General features: G+C 39.6%; 1 protein-coding gene and 1 pseudogene across 2 annotated transcripts in view; one reads left to right on the top strand and one right to left on the bottom strand.

The window, feature by feature from the left end:
- The window catches only part of CHIC1 (cysteine rich hydrophobic domain 1), a 72,120-nt gene that overhangs the window by 46,142 nt on the left and 11,973 nt on the right, over positions 1 to 14,005 (bottom strand). The window lies entirely within an intron of this gene.
- Positions 9,726 to 10,214, top strand: LOC136317453 (transmembrane protein 60-like; annotated as a pseudogene).

Raw genomic sequence — 14,005 nt, 5'->3', positions numbered from 1 at the left:
CACAGGTCAGGCTATTTTAAAGCAATTTTTATAAGAGTTTGAATTTATTTGAACCAAACTGATGACATGCCAGGAAGCAAGATGTTCCCCAAAGATTTTTTTAAACAAGGTACCAAGTTGTTACCTTAAGATTTACCTCTCAAACAGTGATATTCAACGTCTTTTCCTTAGAGAACCCTTGAGCAACTAAACAGAAATTAAATAATGAAAATATACCAACATATCTAGCTCTAATCTGTAATATAATATTATTTTCACCTGACCAGGCGGTGGCACAGTGGCTAAAGCATTGGACTGGGACGCGGAGGACCTGGGTTTGGGACCCCGAGGTCTCCAGCTTGAGTGTGGGCTCATCTGGTGTGAGCAAGACTCACAAGCTTGAGCCCAAGGTTGCTGGCTTGAGCAAGGAGTCACTCAGTCTGCTGTAGCCCCACGGTCAAGGTACATATGAGAAAGCAATCAATGAACAACTAAGGTGCCACAACGAAGAATTGATGTTTCTCATCTCTCTCCCTTCCTGTCTGTCTGTCCCTCTCTCTGACTCTCTCATGTCTTACTCTCCCTGTTTCTGCCACAAAATAAAATAAAATAAAACAATACTATATTCACAGAGACGATTGTTATCATGATCCATTATAAAAAAAATATCAATTCTTTATAAATTGTATATCTAGAAACACTAACACATTTTAAAAACATGGCAAATTTTGACATAAACACATGTAAATCATATAATTAAATCTTTCTGTTACCAGTGATGTTGGCTCTCAGTTCTTGAGTTTGTCAAAGAAAGAATTCAGATCCAAGAACTCTTGCAAAAGAGGAAGTTTATTTAGCATACAAAATGAATGAACACTCAAGGAGAAGATTTCAGTGGTCTCCTCAGAGAGCTAGCTGCCTTAGCCTTTTAGAAAGTCACAGAGGCTGAAGAAGTAAGCCAGTTAGTCAGTGTGGACTCATGAAATAAATTAGAAGCAAAAAGGGTCTTTGGTGACAAGTTCAAGGGGTTAGCCCAGTATGAGGTGCTGCTGCCTGTTGCTCCCCTGGTTACAAGTGTCTTGGAGACCTTTAGATCTTAGAAGGAAGAAAGCAAAGATACGTGAGGGGTGAAAGGGGAGAGGAAAGGCATGGGTGTGCTCCAGGGAGAGTATGTGCTAGGTCTTTTGTCTTAAGGGATTTTATCTGTTTTCTGAAGGTAGGAATTTTAGGAAAAGTCACAGGGGAGGGTCTCAACAGAACAGTTATCAACTTTTCAAGTGTCTTTTAATATGCTGATTCATCAAAATGGGCATATAGTGTCAGAGTCCTGGTCTCTACTGATTGTTCAGCTACGGGGTTGAAGGTCACTGGTTATTTCATCTGGTCCTGATGTCAGCCATGGCATCATTTCTGGTTTTGCTGCTTTTCTGGGTCTGGAGCTGAACACACTGAGGCCTCGATGTTATCTCTACCTTGACCAAAACTGTCTCTGTGATCAACAGACTCAAGGCTTTGTTCCTAAGATTATTTGATGCTGACCAGATCCTTATTATCCTGGGAGCTTAATGCTAAAGGGAGGAGTGGATGGGCAAGGGAGGAAGCAGGAGAGTCAGGGCCAGTTTGAATCATCTATCTGTTTCCCCATTCCATTAGCCAAAAAATTTTCTTAGCTTCTTATTATCCTGCCTCATTTCCATTTACAAATTCAAGTGCTTGTAATTAGACTTTAAATTTTTTTTTTGTTTTTTTTAAAATTTTATTTATTATTCATTTTTAGAGAGGAGAGAGAGAGAGGGAGAGAGAGAAACAGAGAGAGAGAAGGGGGAGGAGCTGGAAGCATCAACTCCCATATGTGCCTTGACCAGGCAAGCCCAGGGTTTTGAACCGGCAACCTCAGCATTTCCAGGTCGATGCTTTATCCACTGCGCCACCACAGGTCAGGCTACACTTTAAATTTTTGAACGCTGAGGTCACTGGTTCAAAACCCTGGACCTGCCTGGTCAAGGCACATATGGGAATTGATACTTCTTGCTCTCCCCCTTTCTCTCTCTCTCTCCTCTCCAAAATGAATAAATTAAAAAAATAAAATAAAATAAAACTTTTTTATTTAAAAAAGTAAATTTTTTATGTAAGGTATATAAAATTTGTTTTAAAATTTGTCTTTTATTACTTACTTCTGGAAATGAATTAAAACAATTTTTAAAATGTGATGATTTTCCTTCTTTACTGCCAATACGTTTCCCTTTTAACACTTACTAGTCTTAATTTGTACTCTATTACCATAGACAAATTAAAAAAAAACTAGTATATTTACGTTACTAAAAGTGAGAATTCAGATTTTTAAAAAAATTAATATAGTTGGCATACAATACTATGTATTAGTTTCAGGTATACAACATAGTAAGAATCATAAAACAGAGATAAAGGTATAAGAAATGAGAACTGGTTAACTATTACTTTTAAATAATGTGAAAAAAGTGTTTAGTTAACTGTGTAGAATCAGAGTTAATAAAATATTACTCCTTTATTTCCATATAATTATCTCTAGTAATGAATGTTACATGGATATCCTTTACTTCCTAGCCAAGCAGTGGGATGTAAAGTAACATTTAATTCTTTTTGACATTCTTAGAAAGAAAAAGAAAGCCACATTATAAAGGTGGAGAAAGGGTCATGATATTTTATAACAACATACAAAAAACAAACAGAAGAAAATTTAAGCAAAACCCAGCAGGACTGATTTGCCTCCTTCAATCATGGAAACACAACCTTATCAATCACTTGTCATACTGGATTACAAAAGTAAAGGTTGATTTTATAGTTTATGATTCCCAACACTGCACACTAATCTTCCTGTAACACCACTTAATTGTTTCTTTTTTCTTTTCTTTTTTTAGGGAGAAAGAGAGACAGAGAGGGAGAGAGAGACAGAGAGAGAGAAGGGGGGAGGAGCTGGAAGCATCAACTCCCATATGTGCCTTGACCAGGCAAGCCCAGGGTTTCGAACCGGCGACCTCAGCATTTGTAGGTCGACGCTTTATCCACTGCGCCAGCACAGGTCAGGCATCACTTAATTGTTTCCAGCTGAGGATCAGAAGCTTTTATTTCTTTTCTAAAATTCCAAGGATCTTTCATTTTCCAGTGAATAGAATCTGTGTGTATACACCTTTCTGGTATGTCCTAAGGTGACAGGACTTATCTTTAGTAAAAGGGTGGGAACAATGTTTTCTGCACTTAATATAAAAATTATCTTTTAATTTATATTTGAAGCATTAATACATAATAAACACAGAATCAATATTGAGCCACAGAACTTGTCAAAATGTTTTTTAGGTTTTCAGAATGCACTCTATTGCAATTTTGCTTAGTTGAGGCATAAAAGCTATTTATAATCCCATTCATGCTGAAAGACAGATTTTGTAAAAGGTAAAATTATTTTTTTTACTTTAGCTATTGCATTTTTCAATTTTTACACAAAGGCTGCTAAATTCACGATTCAGACTTTTTTTTAGTTTTTTTTTCCTGGTTCATGTAAATTCTTCCTACTTCTTCCTTCCAGTTATCAGAGAGGTATTTTTTTTCTTTTTTAAAATTTTTTTATTTTTTTGAAGCTGGAAACGGGGAGAGACAGTCAGACTCCCGCATGTGCCGACCGGGATCCACCCGGCATGCCCACCAGGGGGCGATGTTCTGCCCCTCCGGGGAGTCGCTCCGCCGCGACCAGAGCCACTCCAGCGCCTGGGGCAGAGGTCAAGGAGCCATCCCCAGCGCCCGGGCCATCTTTGCTCCAATGGAGCCTCACTGAGGGAGGGGAAGAGAGAGACAGAGAGGAAGGAGAGGGGGAGGGGTGGAGAAGCAGATGGGCGCTTCTCCTATGTGCCCTGGCCGGGAATCGAACCCGGGACCCCTGCACGCCAGGCCAACGCTCCACCACTGAGCCAACCGGCCAGGGCAGAGAAGCATTTTGATAATCCAAAATAACCTATACAAATGAAACAGAGCCTACTGGAGAAAAAAATAATCTCATTAAAGAGAAAATGAATAAAGCTAATGCTACTACCATATGATAAAAAAAAAGACTTTCAGAATTCTTTTTGGTGTTTTTTCTCCTTTTTTAAAAATTACCAAACAGTAAACCAAGAAAAGCATCACAGTATCATTTGTATCAATTTAAATAATGCAAACTAGAATAAAATATCTAATCATTATGGTATGTGCTAAAAAAATGTTCACTTGAAAAAACGATGTCTTTAAGAGCAACTCATGTCTAGATCATTTAAGTTGTGTGCAAGCATACTAAAACAACTTGAAATTCTTACTTCTCTAGTTTTAAAAAAAACTGTATTTTTGGGCTGGAGGAGTTTTTAGTTTTAGAAGGCTTGGAGAGAAATAAAGAGGTGTAAAAAATATTCTGAATTCCTTGAGTACATACAATAGGCTTATTTCAAATATGGATAATTCTTATGCTTGCGAACTCTTTTCTATGACACACATTTTTCAATTATTCATTTTTCTAGAATTTCTTGAATTTGTAATTCAAATTAAAAAACTAAACCAGCGCTAGAGAGGCTCTAGTCTCGGCAGAGCGACGCCCCGGAGGGGCAGAGCATCGCTCCCTGGTGGGCGTACTGGGTGGATCCCGGTCGGGTGCATGCGGGAGTCTGTCTGACTGTCTCTCCCGGTTTCTAGCTTCAGAAAAATAAAAAAACAACAACAAAAAAACAAAAACAAAAACAAATAAAACTAAACCAGTGATAAAAGCTGGATGTAACTGCCCAGAAAACACATGCAAATAGCACCAAAGGAAACATAAAGAACAAATTTTCCATTGAAAATGTTTTAATTCAAATTCTCTTTAATTTGCTATCTGTCCACAAACACACTATTCAAGAGATCTTTTTCATACCAATTTCTTGAATTTGAAGAACACATTTATGATTAATTCATATGAAACAAGTCTAACTCTGACTGCTGCTTCAATTAAAAAAGTTTTATTGATTTTACAAAGAGAAGAAGGAAGGGAAAGAGAAAGAGAGAAAGGAACATGGATCTGTTCCTGTATGTGCCCTGATAGGGAATTGAACCAGCAACTTCCGTGCTTTGGGACGATGCTTTAACCAACTAAGCCATCTGGCTAGGGCTGAACTGCTGGTTCAATATTCTAAGTGATCAGGATAAGAAAGTAGAACATACTAGAGAGTAAGGCCAAAATCTCACACCAAAGGGCTCTCTGTATTCCTAAAAAATTATATGGCCACTTATTTTCAATGTTAATTAGCCTTGGACTATTACTATCTGCTTATTATTATATGGAATGATTTGTCATTATACACCAGGAGAGACATAAAAGGTCCAAAACCAAGAAGACAAATTATTAGTGGGACTGGAGGATAACTATTACTCAGATGAAGAATGTAAAACTAGCAATAACAATTAAAAAATGAAAGCTGGTGAATAAATTAAACTGGATAAACAATTAGGGTGAAACTGAGATACACTAAGTACAATGGTCACCAGCAACCACAAACTTTATTGGGAAACTAATAAGTATATGACAATATGCTCTTTTATTTGATCTTTACAACATTAAGTTAAATACTAACATCATCATTTCTATTTTTCATATAATAACTGAGGCTCAGCAAAGTAACTTGCCTAAGGCTACAAAGCCAGTAAGTGACAGACTTTGTATTCCAACCCAGATATGGCTTCGGCTTCAAAGTTTGTTTAATAACTCTATACTGTCTCAAGTGAGCTCCCATTTTTCAGGGGGAAATGAACTCCCCAAAATATAAGGCACCTTTTAGGGTTAAATGAAATAGAATTTATTATAATTTTAGTGGTAATCCCTGAAAAAAGAAATAGGCTTGCTGTTTTCTCTTTCTGATGCCCTTATCCCCAAATGAGGCTGGGGAGATTGGGAATAAGACAAAAATGAACAGAGTAAACAGTTGAAAAATTTATCATGACAAAAAGGAGCCACTATTAATTGTATTTTATTCCATTTTCAAAAAGTTTAGAATGAGAGGACAAATTAAAAGTATATTAAGGTTTAGCAAAAGGAAAAGAAGGTTGGGGAACTGGGACAGAGAAGAGGGTAAAGGGGGGATAAATGGTGATGGAAGAAGACTTCACTTTGGGCGTTCAACACACAATACAATATACCAGGGGTCTCAAACTCGCGGCCCGGGGGCCGCATGCGGCCCGCCAAACAATTTTGTGCGGCCCGCAGACTAATCCAAGAAGTTAAAAATATTTTGGATAAAATTAAGTAAGCCTAGGGGCCTACTTGTATTTGCCGAACGGCTGTGATCTTGCTCTGCGACCCACATGCTGAGTTGAGTTTGAGACCCTTGCAATATACAGATGATGTATTATAGAATTGCATACTTGAAACCTATGTAATTTAAAAAACCAATGTCACCTTAATGAATTCAACACAATCTTTTTTTGTATGAGAGACAGAGACATACAGAGAGAGGGACAAATAGGAACAGACAGACAGGAAGGGAGAGAGATGAGAAGCATCAGTTCTTCATTGCAGCTCCTTAGTTGTTCATTGATTGCTTTCTCATATGTGCCTTGATGGGGGGGGGGGGCTCTAGCAAAGCCACTAACCCCTTGCTCAAGCCAGCAACCTTGGGCTTCAAGCCAGTGATCTTTAGGCTCAAGCCAGTGACCATGGGATCATGTCTATGATCCTATGCTTAAGCTGGTGACCCTGCGTTGAAGCCAGCGACTTTGGTGTTTCAATCTAGGTCCTCACTATCCCAGGTCGATGGTCTATCCACTGCTCCACCACCTGGTCAGGCTCAATCAAGACTTTAAAAAAGTAAATTAAGATTTGAATAGGCAATATAGTTACATGGTTGAAAAAACTCCAATGTATTCAGAAAATGATCTCATTCTTACCCTTGCCTCCATCCATCTCATTCATCTTTTCCTATGAACCTAATCACGTGTATCCTTCTAGAATTACTTCATATATATATATATATTTTGTATTTTTCTGAAGCTGGAAATGGGGAGAGACAGTCAGACAGACTCCCGCATGCGCCCGACCAGGATCCACCCAGTACGCCCACCAGGGGGCGATGCTTTGCCCCTCCGGGGCGTCGCTCTGCCGCGACCAGAGCCACTCTAGCGCCTGGGGCAGAGGTCAAGGAGCCATCCCCAGTGCCCGGGACATCTTTGCTCCAATGGAGCCTTGGCTGCGGGAGGGGAAGAGAGAGACAGAGAGGAAGGGGGGGTGGTGGAGAAGCAAATGGGCGCTTCTCCTATGTGCCCTGGCCGGGAATCGAACCCGGGTCCCCCGCATGCCAAGCCAACGCTCTACCGCTGAGCCAACCGGCCAGGGCCTACTTTATATATTTTAATGTGCCTATTTCTCTCCTTTATTATAGACTATACACACTAATTTGAACTTTGCTTTTTTCAATTACAATATGAGAAATATTAACACTAAAACAGCATATTAAAGCCCTTTAGAGAATGAAATGATTTTTAAAACATGACCAAAATCTATACTGACAAACAGCATTATCTAGTACAGGGGTTGGGAACCTATGGCTTGCGAGTCAGATGTGGCTCTTTTGATGGCTGCATCTGGCTCGCAGACAAATCTTTAATAAAAAAATAATAACGTTAAAAACATAAAACATTCTCATGTATTACAATCCATTCATTTCCTACCGCTCATGTTCATGGCTGTGGGTGGCTGGAGCCAATTACAGCTGTCCTCTGGGACAACATTAAATTTTTATTGGCTAATGCTTAATGTACACAGGCCGTTGTATGACTCTCACAGAATTACATTTTAAAATATGTGGCATTTATGGCTCTCTCAGCCAAAAAGTTTCCAAACCCCTGATCTAGTAGTTAAAATAAACAGAATAATATTAAATTACAGGTTTCAAAATATAAAAAGTTAATTTCTTTTAACCCTAACTCAACATTTCAGGTACTAAGTACTCAGTTCTTAACCACTTGGAAATTATTGAGTGTTTTGTAATATAATGGCTTTTCTCTTTCTTTGCTGTATTTTCTCAAGTTAACAAAAATGTATAAATATCCTTTTGGCCTTACTCAGAGCCTTTTCCTTTGGGCCAAGAAGTCAGCATTACTGTTGTAAGAGGATTTTATCATTTTAAAACCTGGGAAATCTCTGACTATTGAATCCCCGTGCTAGAAGAAACTACTGAATATAGAGAAACCAAGGAACAGAAAAAGATAACAATTTATTGCAGTGAGTCCAATTTTAGAAACTCTATCTAAACAGTAGAAAAATAACCAAAAATTTGATGTTTTTGATGTGTAACAAAATCAGACAGGACAGTTTAAAAAAGAGTGATACAAAGTTAAATAGTGATAACTCTATTCACTGTAAAACATCAGAAACTAAACGTTGCCTGCACCCACTTGGAGCCAGAAGTTCTCTGTGCACTCAAGCATACAGTGAGATGCATGGTACACTGACAGAGTGAACACGGGCCGAGTGATGGTAGCCAGGCTCCAGTTGAGGCTGTTGCTTCTGGTGCTGCTCTTCCTACCCATGCAGATTTATTCAAATCAAACAACTGCTGTATCCCTTTTTCAGTAACCCCTCCCATAATACCTTGCCTGCCCCAAGTCCAGCAAATGCCACCACTACGGCAAGTGGTGGTACTCTGCAGCCAACAGCCAGTCTCTTCGTGATCTTGTTCTCTCTTCTACAACTCTAGTATTAAGTGATTTGGGCCAAGAAACATCTATATTTCCCCATTTCTAAACCCAATCCAAATGGCATCTAGGCAGCCAATGTGACAAAGAAAAAACAGGTCTTCATTGAATCTGCTAACTCCAAAACTAATTTTATTATCACAGAAAATGTTGAGAATCCTAACTTTGATGGGTTTGAAGAGCATGTGCAGGGTTTGACTGGATGATGAAAGCCAATATTAAATCTGCTGGAGTTTCATACACAAGATGAAGAGACACATCCAAAATTGGTTCAGAGATAACTTCCTTAATTATGGCTTAAGAAGGATAGACACACTCTGACCAGGCAGTTGCGCAGTGGATAGAGCATTGGCCTAGGATGCGGAGGACCCAGGTTCAAAACCCCGAGATTGCTGGCTTGAGTGCAGGCTCATCTAGCTTGAACGAGCTTTATCTGGCTTGAGCCCAAGTTCGCTGGCTTGAGCAAGGAGTCACTAGCTCTACTGTAGCCCCCCACTCAGGGCACATATATGAAGCAATCAATGAACTAAGGTGCTGCAACAAAGAGTCGATGCTTCTCATCTCTCTCCTTTCCTGTCTGTCCCTATATGTCCCTCTCTCTGTTTCTCTCACAAACATACTCAAGAAAAGAAGTATGGGAGGCGGAACTGAGACCTTTTTCTTGATTATCATGTGTCGGGTTCCGGATTTAATGGGGGGAAAAGTGTGTAATAGGCCAAGGATCCAAAACGGCGAATTTTCTGATCTTCGCGCTCCTCTCCACTCACCAGCCAGTGGCGCTGCCAGGTGAGTCTAGGGCTCGGGCGAACTGACATCCTTTACCGGCCTCCGGAAACCTGGGTGGGCTGCGCCGCCCCCACCCTCCCCGCCCCCACCCATTTACACTCCCAGCCCCAAAAGCACGGAAACCTGTTCGGCACCCGGCTTCTGTGTGCGCTGTGGATCCTGTCGTGCAAGAACAGCGTTCAACTCCAGAAAGGTGTATTTCCCATTTTTCGACGCTGCAGCAGCCTCTTTAAACTGTTTAAATGAGAATGTCCTTGGCTCAGAGAGTACTACTCACCTGGCTTTTCACATTACTCCTCTTGATCATGTTGGTGTTGAAATTGGATGAGAAAGCATCTTGGAACTGGTTCCTCATATTTATTCTAGTCTGGATATTTGATACTATACTTCTGGTCACGCTAATTGTGAAAATGGCTAGGCGATGTAAGTCGGGCTTTGACTCTCAACATGGATCACACAATATTAAAAAAAAACAACTTGGTACCTCATTGCAATGTTACTTAAATTAGCCTTCTGCCTTGCACTCTGTGCTAAACTGGAACAGTTTACTATCATGAATCTGTCCTATGTTTTCATTCCTTTGTGAACCTTACTGGCTGGGGCTTTGATAGAGCTTGGCTATAATGTCTTTTTCGTGAGAGACTGACTTCTAAGGACATAATTTTATTTTATTGCTGTTCAACAAGCTGTCATTAAAGTTTTCTGAATTTTTACAAGATTGAAGAATACCAGGAAACTGAGAAAAATACCAAATGTAGTTTTATACTGCTTCCATAAAATAGTCTTGGTGAATTATGGGCTTCAGTCAACCAAAAGCTTAATTATTCAATATTTGAGTTATTAATATCTTTATTATCCTTATTTAAATAAAGTTTGTTTTGGAAAAATATCTAAAAATAAAGAAAAGAAAAGAAGTATGGACACATGAAAAAAGGAATATATTTTATCTAAAGATAAAAGATGGGACTTGGAACAGAGTCAGTTTTCATTTGGTTCACTAAAGCTATGAGACGATAAAACAAGTAATGCAAAAAGCTTCCATGATTCTATTTATATGTACGTTAGAAGGAATGTCCAGCCATTTCTGTAAACCTCAATGTTTTGCATCACAATACTAATTAATTTAATGCCCATATAAGTCTTGGTAAAGTTTTACATCGTTAAACTATCACTGTTCTCTTGGAAACAGAACTCTTTTCTCTGAGGTTTTCAACTTGACATAGCATTTGAATTTTTGTGTAGTAATTGATATGTGCCAGAACAATTAGGGATTAGAATCTACCCTAAATCCAAGCAGAATGAGTGAATTCTGCTTATACACTTATCACATACTCCTATTCAACAAGAGTGCCAGATTCATTTAAACCAATTCCAAAGAGTAGAAGAACACTGACCTCAACTAATTTCAAAATGATTTTTATTTCTGCATATTGAATACCTTTTACAATTTAAAGATGATTTGTTTTGAAGCTAAAAATGACAAATCTTAAACATCAAAAGGTAATTATGTGAAGGAGCCAAAACTGTAAATAAAGTATTTGGGAGTAAAGACTGGAAGCTTACATTAAATTCGGAAAAACTTTTATCTATATTTTTTTGTATTTTTCTGAAGCTGGAAACGGGGAGGCAGTCAGACAGACTCCCGCATGCACCCAACTGGGATCCACCTGGCATGCCCACCAGGGGGCGATGCTCTGCCCATCTGGGGCGTCTCTCTGCCGCAATCAGAGCCATTCTAGCGCCTGAGGCAGAGGCCACAGAGCCATCCTCAGCGCCCGGGCAAACCTTGCTCCAATGGAGCCTTGGCTGCGGGAGGGGAAGAGAGAGACAGAGAGGAAGGAGAGGGGGAGGAGTGGAGAAGCAGATGGGTGCTTTTCCTGTGTGCCCTGGCCGGAAATCGAACCTGGGACTCCCGCACACCAGGCCGACACTCCACCACTAAGCCAACTGGCCAGGGCCATAATTTTTTTTAAGGTGAGAGGAGGGGAGGTAGTGAAGCAGACTCTTGTATGCACCCCAACTGGGATACACCCAGCAACCCCAGTGAGAATCCAGTACCGTGGTATTTTTAGCACCTGAGTTGCTGAGCTGCTGGGATCAACTGAGCTATCCTCAGGGTCTGGTCCATACTCTAACCCAGGCAGAGCCAACATACGACCCGCCGGCTGGATCCAGCCCGCTAAATGAGTTAGCGGCCCGTGATTAAATTTTTAATATTCTCTGCTACTTTAAAATCTCAGCTACTCAGAAGCGGAAGCATCTTCGATTATTGGAAATTGAGATATTTAAGAAGATAGTGATATGCAGAATTCTAATTTAGTGTTAACTTCCAATAATTGGTCAAATGGATTCATGATACTTCTTTTTTAAAAAATTCCATTATAAAGATTTACAACTTTTGTACTCGTCTGTACTCGATATGAACTGTTTGACATTTAGAGGCGATGTGAAGCCCACAATTCTTTTAGGTGGAGTTTGCCAGTGCACACTCAAGGTCAAACAAATCTTTATTTTTGTGGTCAAGTGTGCTGAGTCAAGTGGCATTGTAGCATAGACAATAGCTGCAGTTGATAACTGAAAACGTGTCCAGGCTGTTTGTGAAGCGAAATAATTGTTTTATTTGTGGTATAACCCCTTCAAGTTCATTCTGTTAATTAAATATTGTTTCGATCGATTGTGATACAGTTTGAATATATATACGGTATGTAATTATATTTTTATTAAAATATATTTTTATTGGCCTGACCTGTGGTGGCGCAATGGATAAAGCATCGACCTGGAAATGCTGAGGTCACCGGTTCGAAACCCTGGGCTTGCCTGGTCAAGGCACATATGGGAGTTGATGCTTCCAGCTCCTCCCCACCTTCTCTCTCTCTGTCCTCTCTCTCTCTCTCTCTCTCTCTGTGTCTCTCCCTCTCCTCTCTAAAATGAATAAATAAAAAATATATTTTTATTAAAATAATATTGTATATTAAAAATTTTCACTCTTACATTTATTCATAAACAAATTACATAATAAAATTTTATTTACTTAAATGAATCATTTTTGTATTTAACATTTTTTAATTTTAATATTTCGTCCAGCCAGTGAAAAACATTTTCTTTCTAATCTGGCCCAGGAGCCAATCAAGCCACTGGCTGTGGGAGGGAAAGGAGAGAAAAGGAGAGGAAGATGGGGAGAAACAGATGGTCACTTCTCTTGTGTGCCCTGACCAGGAATTGAGCCCTTGACATCCACATGCTAGGCCGACACTCCATCCACCAAGCCATCAGCCAGAGCCTCCACTCCTTTCTATACATACTTAAACAACAACAACAACAACAACTATGAATCAGCCACATTTGGAACACTTCCTCTTATTGGTCAATATTTTTAGATAGCTAGATCATGATCTTAAACCTAATATAGGGTTGATTCTGGAAAGTAAATCTTTTAGCAACTTCCTTGATGCACAAAAACTTTTTTTTCTCCCACAGAGACAGAGAGAGAGTCAGAGAGAGGGATAGACAGGGACAGACAGACAGGAACGGGGAGAGACGAAAAGCACCAATCATCAGTTTTTTGTTGTGACACCTTAGTTGTTCATTGATTGCTCTCTCATATGTGCCTTGACCGCGGGCCTTCAGCAGACCAAGTAACCTCTTGCTCGAGCCAGGGACCTTGGGTCCAAGCTGGTGAGCTCTTGCTCAAACCAGATGAGCCCGTGCTCAAGCTGACAACCTCGGGGTCTTGAACCTGGGTCTTCCGCATCCCAGTCCAAAGCTCTGTCCACTGCACCACCACCGGTCAGGCCAAAAACTTTTTTGTTTTATTTTTAAAGTCTTATTTAATGATTTTAGCGAGTGAGGAAGGGAGAGACAGGAACATTGAGCTGCTCCTTCATATATCCTGACCGGAGCTTGAACCAGCAACCCCTGAGCTTCAGAATGATGCTCTCACTATCTGAGCTATTAGGCCAGGGCCACAGAAACCTTTTTAAAAATAGACACTTACTAAAGTCTTTAGTTCACATGGTCACACACAGATGCTAAGATGTTCCAGTATATAATATGACCACAATACTCTTGATAACCAGAGTGCTTTCCCCCCATTCTTAGAAACCTACCGTACCTAGGAACATGGTATTCAACAGATCTCAAGTTACTGTGTATGAATGAACATTCTTTTTGTTTTATATCTAAATGTTATGCATTTATTTTGGACTATATAGTGTTTAACTTCTCATGTTATGGAATTGATTCGCATTGAACAGAAACTGTAAATAAAATGAAATGGCTGAAAGGGCATAAAATAGAAACATTGGAAATTACTGACCTAAATGAAAACAGTTATAGCTACCAGTGCTGAGAAAAACAACAAAACTGTAAAAACTGAATAAATAAGTAAATAATGGCTGGCATTACTGGACAATGAACAAAATAACTGGTCATAAGCATGGCCTTCAACTAACAAGAAGACCTTTAAGTACCCTGGGTTCTTGTTATTAGATTTCATTACCAGTGAGTCAAACATTTGTCATTA

This window comes from Saccopteryx bilineata, chromosome X (genome assembly GCF_036850765.1).
Source record: "Saccopteryx bilineata isolate mSacBil1 chromosome X, mSacBil1_pri_phased_curated, whole genome shotgun sequence".
In the NCBI taxonomy this organism is placed as follows: domain Eukaryota; kingdom Metazoa; phylum Chordata; class Mammalia; order Chiroptera; family Emballonuridae; genus Saccopteryx; species Saccopteryx bilineata.
The sequence above is the reverse complement of the archived record's forward strand: the minus strand, read 5'-3'. Positions and strand labels throughout refer to the sequence as shown.